Raw genomic sequence first — 8,645 nt, forward strand, 5'->3', positions numbered from 1 at the left:
TGTAAGAGAGGCCAGCTGAGACTGGTTTTACATTGGAGTCTTCAAATGATGGATTGGTGAAAATGTTATTATTTATTTCTTTCAGATACAGTTACTGTAGGATTGTACCATCCATGGTTGTAATCGCTGTTGGCACACTGTACTGCAGAACTGAGCAAGTGCAGCTCTGGCATTGTCCTTCAGCCAAATAAATGTCTGCCCTGTTGTTAAACCATCAGCTGGGGAGGTGCTAGAAACGTATGGACTGAGCCTGAAGAGCCGTCAGTTCCTGAGACCTAATCTCATGTCTGAAACCCACTGGACACTAAACTGTTACTACTGATTCCACTCAGTTTGGCTGCTTTTTGAGAGGAATTTGTGAGGGCTGTGTTTCACACTGTCTGGGTACCCACAGTGTCAGGAGCACTGAGGGGGTAATATGGGACCTGAGCACCAACTAAAACCAGGACTTGGTGTCCCTTGTAGTGTAGAGGTGAGTTTCAAAATCTTATCTTGCTTTCTCTGCCTGTTAGCCTGCACATTTTAGTGTATGATTATTCTGTGACTGAATTGCCAGAACAATGGATATGCTGAGGTATAATTATTGCTTGGTATGAAGAAATCAGTGATTAATAATGCAACATTGATTACTATTTGTGAAGTCTAAAATGACTGAGAAATAAAATTATTTTCAAATGAGGATTGCAAAATGCTATACAATTAGAGTTTCCTCTAAGGCAAGGAGACCTTCCTCCTGATGAGGATCAGAATATTATTTCCTTAATGCTGATGTTGACCTCACTTACGTTGTAGACAGTGAACCATGAATAAGAGATAAAATAATATTTTTGGCTCTGACTTACAGGAATAAACCCCTTTGGTAACTGACATACAAGTATTACATAACCCACCATGTTTAGCCATGAGGAATTAGTTCAGCAAGCGTTTTAGTATCTTGGTTTTGGAATTGCTGTCCAGAAGTATTAAGCTATAGCTTTCACATAGTTGGGCAATAACATTGTTTCACTGGAGGATCATTCTTACTGGTCAGGCGTGACCTACATGCTGAAAAATATTATGGTAGGCAGCTGTGATATAGCTAATTATCTGATACACCACAAGGCAATGTTACCATCTACAGGTCATTTGTATGTTCTTCCATATTTTTGTTTCTAGCAGACTCATATATGCTTGTCTAAAGACACACTTAGATCAGTTTGTAATTTAAATTAGATGTTACTGTTTTCATACCTAACTAATGACTTAAAAACTAAAAGACAATTTAATTATGTGATCTCCTTCTATTCTCGTGCCCATGGAGATGCAACATTTTAATTATTTTTTCTGTACATTAGGTCTGTGGCAGTTGCGCATCCCCCTGAGATCTGGAGACTTCAATGGGGCAGCTGGTGGCTCTTTTAGCACCTTTTGTTCCCCACCGTGCCTGTCCCCACATACACACCTAGGGTGGTACCAAGGTGCTGACAGTCACATCTTCCCCTACCCCGGGGCAGGGTGACTTCACCTCCACCAGCTGGTGGGACAGGAGTGGTGAGACTCTCGATCAGATCAGTTGACAGAGTCATTAGCAGAGGAGGTGCTCAGAGTAGCTGCAAAGCTTCTGGACCATGTTGTAATGCCCACAGCCAGATCTGAACAGGTTATAAAACGGGGTCCCTGCCTAGGCCCCCTTTTGGAGTGGTTTTCTCAGAGCAGTGAGTCTATGAACTGGAGCCCTCTCCTTAGTCTGGGATGCTGTCTGAGGAGACTTCTTGGGATTGAGAGCGCCTCACCTCCTCGTTTGGGTGCGTGTTTATTACTGGATATATCCTTGAACGAGTCCTTGCCTAACCTTGATATCTGAACCTGTATTTTATGTTGTCAGAGTGCTAACTAATTGCATAAACCCTGTTTCTAGTCAGCATATTGGCTACACTTTTCCGGCTAGAAGAAAGTCTCTTTTGGTACTTGTTGTCCACCTAAAACTGACGTTGGGGTGCCTCTGTGACAAGGTCAAATATATTCTTAGAACTGCATTTCCTCCTTAAGAAAGAATTTTGCTACCAATAGTCTACAACACACGAGCATCCTGGAAAACCTCATGAACCTGTGTAAAGATGGAAGTGGAAGCTATTTTGTTTAAAGATGTCTTTTCTCCAATATTCTTGGAAGCTATGCAGCTTTCATAAGCAATGTCCACTCAACAGAGACTTGGAGTCTAACTGTGTTTTTACATGTAATGGTTTCAGTTTCTTCTATTTTCACTAATATGAAAGAAAATTTGTTTTATTTTCTATGTTAATTTTTGATTTTAAAATCTACAGTTAAAAAAAAATAATTTTAGCCCCACAACTCATGCAGTGTTCTCCAATGGTGCTCTATTTGCCTTGCTCCATTCAATTCAGAGAAGCTTCAGATATCCCAAAGTTCTACAAAATAAGACTTCACTGCCTTCACTAGCAGCTTTTGAAGATATTTGTAACCACGTTTTTCTTCTTAAGTCAGTGATACTAAAATATGGAAGGTTTCTGTATATATAGAAGTCACTCAGAAAATAACCTTAATCATCTGATGGATGTCTATAAAGGGAAGTAGTTTTTGCTTTAAATAAAGTTACTGAAAGAGTTTCAAGATGGCAAAGAAAACATTGAAGCACAGGACATTCAGAGTTAAAACTGCTCATGAAAGCTTGATCTTTCTACTGTGTGCATATGAATTGTGACACTGTTTTAATTACCATAGTCATACTTTCCCACCTTCCCTCCCTTCAAGATATCTGCCAGTTTCAAGACCTATTTGGCAAGTCTATCATCTTCTTCTTCCTTTGAGTTGATTTCAGTTCTATGCTCATGGGATATGCTGGTCGAGATTTATTGTTGGCTTTTCAGGTGCTTGTGACCAATGGGTTGGAAGACTCAGAATAAGACTGTCACAAGCATAAATAAGGCTGTTACATACAAATCCCACTTATGCACTCATCTGGGTCTTCCAACCCTGTGCTCCAAGCGGAGGCCACAGCTCTGACTCCCAGTGCTGGGAGATGTCCCTCCCTTTACAGGGCCTCTGGCTGGACTGGGATATCCAGTTCTGGAAAGATCAGGTCAGGCATTTTTGTGTGTGTCTTTTATATTCCTCCCCCGCCTCAGTTTTCCTTTCACTTGTGCCTCCTGCACCATGATTTATTCTTCATGGGGCTGTAATGCAAAGTCAAAGCTCTATTATCTAAAATCAGCAACCTCTGCAATGCTACTTGAAGGTGTAGCATGGTTACCACTACCATACAGAGCCAAATGGATGAACAGTTAATGGCATTAATACCTCCCAGTGGGGAGGACAAGATGTCATCTCACTTCAGTGATGCTCAGCTTCTGCTCAATAACCTGTTTTTTAGCATGTTTCCTTTGTTTACATCCCTGCTAACTGGGCATTCAATTTTGAAGTGTCAAAGGCTTGTCCGATAATTTAAAGTAACATATTCTGGAGGACAGCACTCTGCCACAGCTGTATACCTCTGGTGACCTCTCAGTGCTCATTTTCTCTTGGTATTAAACAGAGACATTTCAGATCCTCTGTGGCATTTTAAATGGGTTTGGTTTGGGAAGTCAAACTGTAAACATAAGATAACTATCTTGATCATTATAAAACCAACCAACAAAGTTCACATTCTGCTTGGAGCCATTTAAAATCTTTCCCAGTTTTTCCAGGTATGTTACCCTTAGAGAACAATTTGAACTAATTTATCATTCCACCATATTTAAACTAATTGATTCAGCCTTAACCCCATTCAAAATGTGGAACTTCTAATGCAGTTGTGAGATGCTATATTGAATGGTCATTAATATAGCATTGGGACAGCAGAGTAGCAATGTGTTCACTGCCCATTTCAGTGACTTTACCTGTGCAGTTTGCTGGTGACTGTCTTTTTCTTTATAGGTATTACAGAGCCAAGCTACCTGGATTTCAATCTGAAATCTTCTAGTCCAAGTGCTGATAAATAGGAAAGAATATAGCCCGCAGTAAGACACTGTGGTGTGGGATACCAGGCTTGCAAGTCAGGAAACACAAGGACTCATTTCTCAGTCACTGACCTGCCATGTCTCTTTGTTGGTGCAATTTCTCCTTCCCCTGCATCTCATCTGTTTTGTAAGCTTCTGAAGCAGGACACAATCGTGTTTAACATTTGCTCAGGGAGCAGAAAACAAGAAGCCTCAAGATAAAATATCCCCTTTCTAAGCTGCATGGGATGGAAACAAGTATAATGGAAAAACGATGGTAACAGAGGGCAAACACATATAATAACTTTAGTCCTGACCGCTTGAGGAGGATGGGCCTTTATTGCTTTTTGATTTCTCATGATGGCCTCGTCACTTAATGCCATATCCTTGGAAACTAATAGCTGACATCTTTCAAAGCAAAATGCAGTATGGTTGTATAACTGCTAAAAATGATTAGTTGTGAACACAACAAATTTTAATTAATTAATTAATTAATTTACTTATACTCCCAGTAGGCAGAATGATATTATTTTGTGGGTGAAATACATTAAATTAAAACTTGAGCTGCAGGGAGAGAACTAAGCTGTTCTTCCAGTTCAAATAGTTTAGGCCACAGAAAGTGGATGATAATATTTAAGTATCCAAGTATTGCATCTCAGTGAATTTGAAGGTAACTTTGGCTTTGTTCCAAAATGGCATTTTTCTGTGTGAAATGAACCTAAATTAAAAGTGCAGATTTAGCTTCATATTCTTGTCATCTTTTGACCAGACCGAACAATCTCAGCTCTGCACCTACTTTTCTGCAGCTGGACAGAAAAACATAATTATTTTTCAAGAGGAAAGCCACTTTTGCCCACACTAATGTGACCAATATTCATTCATTTTTCAATCAGCCTAAGTGGCCGTACTCATTAAATCTCCATAGTTTGTTTACTTTTAAAACATGTCCATATCTCTTTTCATTTAAGTGAAATATCACCATTGTAGCAGTCTGGTGTCCTTTTCAGATTTACTTTTAAGGAAATTAAGCAATTATCTTCAAGCCATCTATAAACTAGAAAATGCATGTCAAAAACTGTACTAAGTAAATGGCTTCATAATTACAGCTATGCTGAGATGTTTGACAGATAATCTCATGCTGACAAAACCCCAGGTCCCTGCAGAGGTCAAAGGAAACCTGACACGGAGGTGCTGAAGTGCCAGCACTTTTCAGGCTGCTCCCAGTATGTGAACTGATGACCCTTCTGAGATGGAAGGTAAATACAGAATGAATTCATGTACTGTGATCTTGCTCTGCTTATCATTATGTTTAAGATGCAAATGAACCAAGATGTGGATGACGGGGAGGGACTAAGGGATTGGGATGTGCATGAGGAACCAAGCTTCAATAGATCTCTGCAGTGTTTTTTCACCTCAGCAGAGTATGTGATTGGAATGAGTGTTGAATGCTTTCCTAACTCTGACATAGTTAAATGTAATTTGGTGGTGTATGCTTGAATAGGTAGGTTTCTGAGACCGACTGCAAATTCGAGGTACAGACACCATCCCCTGGAAACAAGAGCTGGTTATCCTCCCACCGCTGAGAGGTTGTGCTCTGCAGACCACAGCAATGGCAGAATTTCTCTGTCCCTGCTCTGGACATGTCTGGAGCCAGGGCTGGGTTACCACTGAGATGGAAGTCAAACCCTTGAATTTGCCATTCCTGGGGAGTAGGCAATGACATGTTACCTGCCCTGGGGAAGAATTCCTGGCTGTATAATACAGGAGGAGATACAACAAGTGTCCACTCAAATAATTGATCATGAATTTCTCACCTTGCAAAGACTTATGGTTATTTCAGAGAATGTGTGTGCACTCACTAGGGACCAGGAGGCATTACTTTTTCAAAGAGCAAAGAATAACTATGTTATAGAAGCTATTCTAGGAATAGCTTTGAAGCAAGGAATGTGAGATAATCCTATTTATTTTGATGGAGTCAGGGCTACAGACTGTTATAGTCCAGCTCTGAGTATGTATTTTTAACTTCATTTTATAAGTTGGAAATTGGATAAGAGAGTTCATAATCCTGTTCTGGTAAAGAGCATCCTTATAGGCCTTCTTTTTAAGTTTTCATAGGGGACTTTCTCAATAGTAGCTATGTGTAGGCTACAGGGGCAGGATTCAGAGTGAAAGCACAAAACATCCTTGCAAAAAAGAGGCCATTTGCTATTAACTAATCCACATAATTAATTGTTTAACAAAATAGTATTTTCTTAGCAAGGTACTTACTTCCCTACGAACAAATGCCTCGTTAATTCTGAGTCCTTCAGCCTTTATTCAGAAATTATTTTTAAGATGTGAAATGAAAGTACGGTCTGCCCTGAACACTGAAATAGCTCAAGACTCATGGACACCCTAACTGTGAGATTGCAGAGAAAGTTCCAGCCCAAATGAACTAATACAGAGTAGAAAATATCAAAATAACTGAACCAGGACATCCTCACAGGGACAGGTTAGTCAAGAGTCTCTGTACCTCTAGATGTACAAATTCTGGGAAAATTCTAACAGCAGGGTGGGGGGAAAATAAATAAATGAATATTTGATTCTTGAAAAAAAAAGAAAAAAAAAAGCCAGAAAATGTTGCAACTCCAACAGAATACCAACTGATACACTTCCATGTTGAGATCCTGACAACATGACACTGAAATAGATTGTTCCCAGTAAGGCCTTCAGGATCCAAAGAACAGCACGTAGCAGAAGGGACGTTGGAGAAATGCCCAGAGGGAGATATACACAGTTGCTTGTACAGGTGATTACCATTTTGAACTAATCTACCTGGATGAAATCTGGCTTTTTCATTGTTACGCAGCCTAGTTACCATGTTCAAAATGACTTGAAGAATTTCACTACATATATATTTTTCTTGATTAGAAACAGATCTGAATCTGGGTTTCCTTAACATAAAGTCAAATTTTGATTATTCAGAGCCAGCTGCCTCTCAGGCAATATCACCAATGAAATTCTGCAAATTACTTAATGACATGATAGGGAAAGTTTATTTCTTACATATCCACCTGGGTTATTCACTTACGACTAGAAAATGTACAACGCTACAATATTTATCAGGTCACAGTTCTCAGAGAGTTAACCAAGAGGGGCTTAAGAACAGAAAAGTCTATATCTGTAAACAAATAATGCACAAACTGGGATGTCCATACAAGTGACAGCAAACATGAAGCAACAAGAAGTAATGCATTTTATACGAGTTTAAAGAATCAGTGGTTGGTTACCCTAATAAACTTACCACAAACAACTATAAGGTTCCAAATAACCAGTGGCTGCAAACAGCATTTGGAATAAGTGCTCATTGCTGGACCAAGAAAGGCATTTTACCCAAGCAGACAGCATCTGATTCTAACTCTGTATCAACAGCAGTGAAGGTACTATGAGGTTAGAGGGGTGTATGCATGAAGGAGAAGAAGCTGGGCTAAGGATTCTTGGCTCTGCAATGATATTGATCTAAGAGTTGAAAATAAGTAGATTTCAAGTTTTATTCTTTTATAAGAGCTTCTGTCTCTTTAGTTAGTTTTGGGTGAACTGTCAAACTCTTCACTGGCATAAAAAAACTGTAGTAGGCTGATAATGAGCTTTTATTAAAGATCTTCATTTTGCTTAAGAAAATGACTTCTGCAGTCTAGCGTCAGCCAGAGAGCTTCTTTTAATGGTTTCCCCATTTCACTGAAAGTTTGGGGTTGCAATTCTGCCCATTACCATGAACTGTAAGAAACATGAACACAGAAACCAGTCTAGCATACAAAAAATATGACAGCGTTTTCCTAATATTGCCTATATAAAGCTCTTCTGTTGATTACAAGCAGGATGAAGTAAAAATCCTCAGCAAACCTGTGAAATGAAAATCAATGGAATGAATACTGATTCATGCCTGTTATTTGCTGATGACACTGAGCTGGGAGGAGTGGCTGACATGCCAGAAGGCTGTGCTGCCATCCAGAGACCTGGACAGACTGGAGAGCTGGGCAGGGAAAAGTTTAATGACATATAACCAGGGCAAGTGTAGAGTCCTGCATCTGGGCAATAACAACCTCAGGTTCCAGTATAAGTTGGGGAATGACCTCTTAGAGAGCAGTGTAGGGGAAAGGGCCCTGGTGCTCCTGGTGGACAGCAGGATGACCATTAGCCAGCACTGTGCCCTTGTGACCAGAAAGGCCATTGGCATCCTGGGGTGGATTAGAAGGGGGGTGGTTAGTAGGTCGAGAGAGGTTCTCCTGCCCCTCTACTCCACCCTGGTGAGACCACATCTGGAATATTGTGTCCAGTTCTGGGTCCCTCAGTTCCAGAAGGACAGGGAACTGCTGGAGGGAGTCCAGCACAGAGCAATGAAGATGATGAAGGGAATGGAGCATCTCCCTTATGAGGAAAAGCTGAGAGAGCTGGGGCTCTTTAGCTTGGAGGAGAGGAGACTGAGGGGTTACCTCATTAATGTTTATAAATATGTAAAGGGTGAGTGTCACGAGGATGGAGCCAGGCTCTTCTCGGTGACAACCAATGATAGGACAAGGGGCAATGGGTACAAACTAGAACACAGGAGGTTCCACTTAAATATGAGAAGAAACTTCTCAGTGAGGGTGACAGACACTGGAACAGGCTGCCCAGGGAGGTTGTGGAGTCTCC

At 40.5% G+C, this 8,645-nt stretch overlaps 1 long non-coding RNA gene across 6 annotated transcripts in view; it reads left to right on the forward strand.

The window, feature by feature from the left end:
- LOC110359266 (uncharacterized) overlaps positions 1–8,086 on the forward strand; it is a 44,430-nt gene extending 36,344 nt beyond the window's left edge. For 2 of the 6 annotated variants that reach the window (XR_010472108.1, XR_010472109.1), the window contains exon 8: positions 86–8,086. This is a non-coding gene — a long non-coding RNA (uncharacterized LOC110359266). The remainder of the gene's footprint in view (positions 1–85) is intronic. The other 4 variants (XR_010472104.1, XR_010472105.1, XR_010472107.1 and 1 more) reach the window with 3 other exon arrangements.
- Positions 8,087–8,645: the final 559 nt, after the last annotated feature.

The sequence above is a fragment of the Columba livia genome, chromosome 4 (genome assembly GCF_036013475.1).
Source record: "Columba livia isolate bColLiv1 breed racing homer chromosome 4, bColLiv1.pat.W.v2, whole genome shotgun sequence".
Classification (NCBI taxonomy): domain Eukaryota; kingdom Metazoa; phylum Chordata; class Aves; order Columbiformes; family Columbidae; genus Columba; species Columba livia.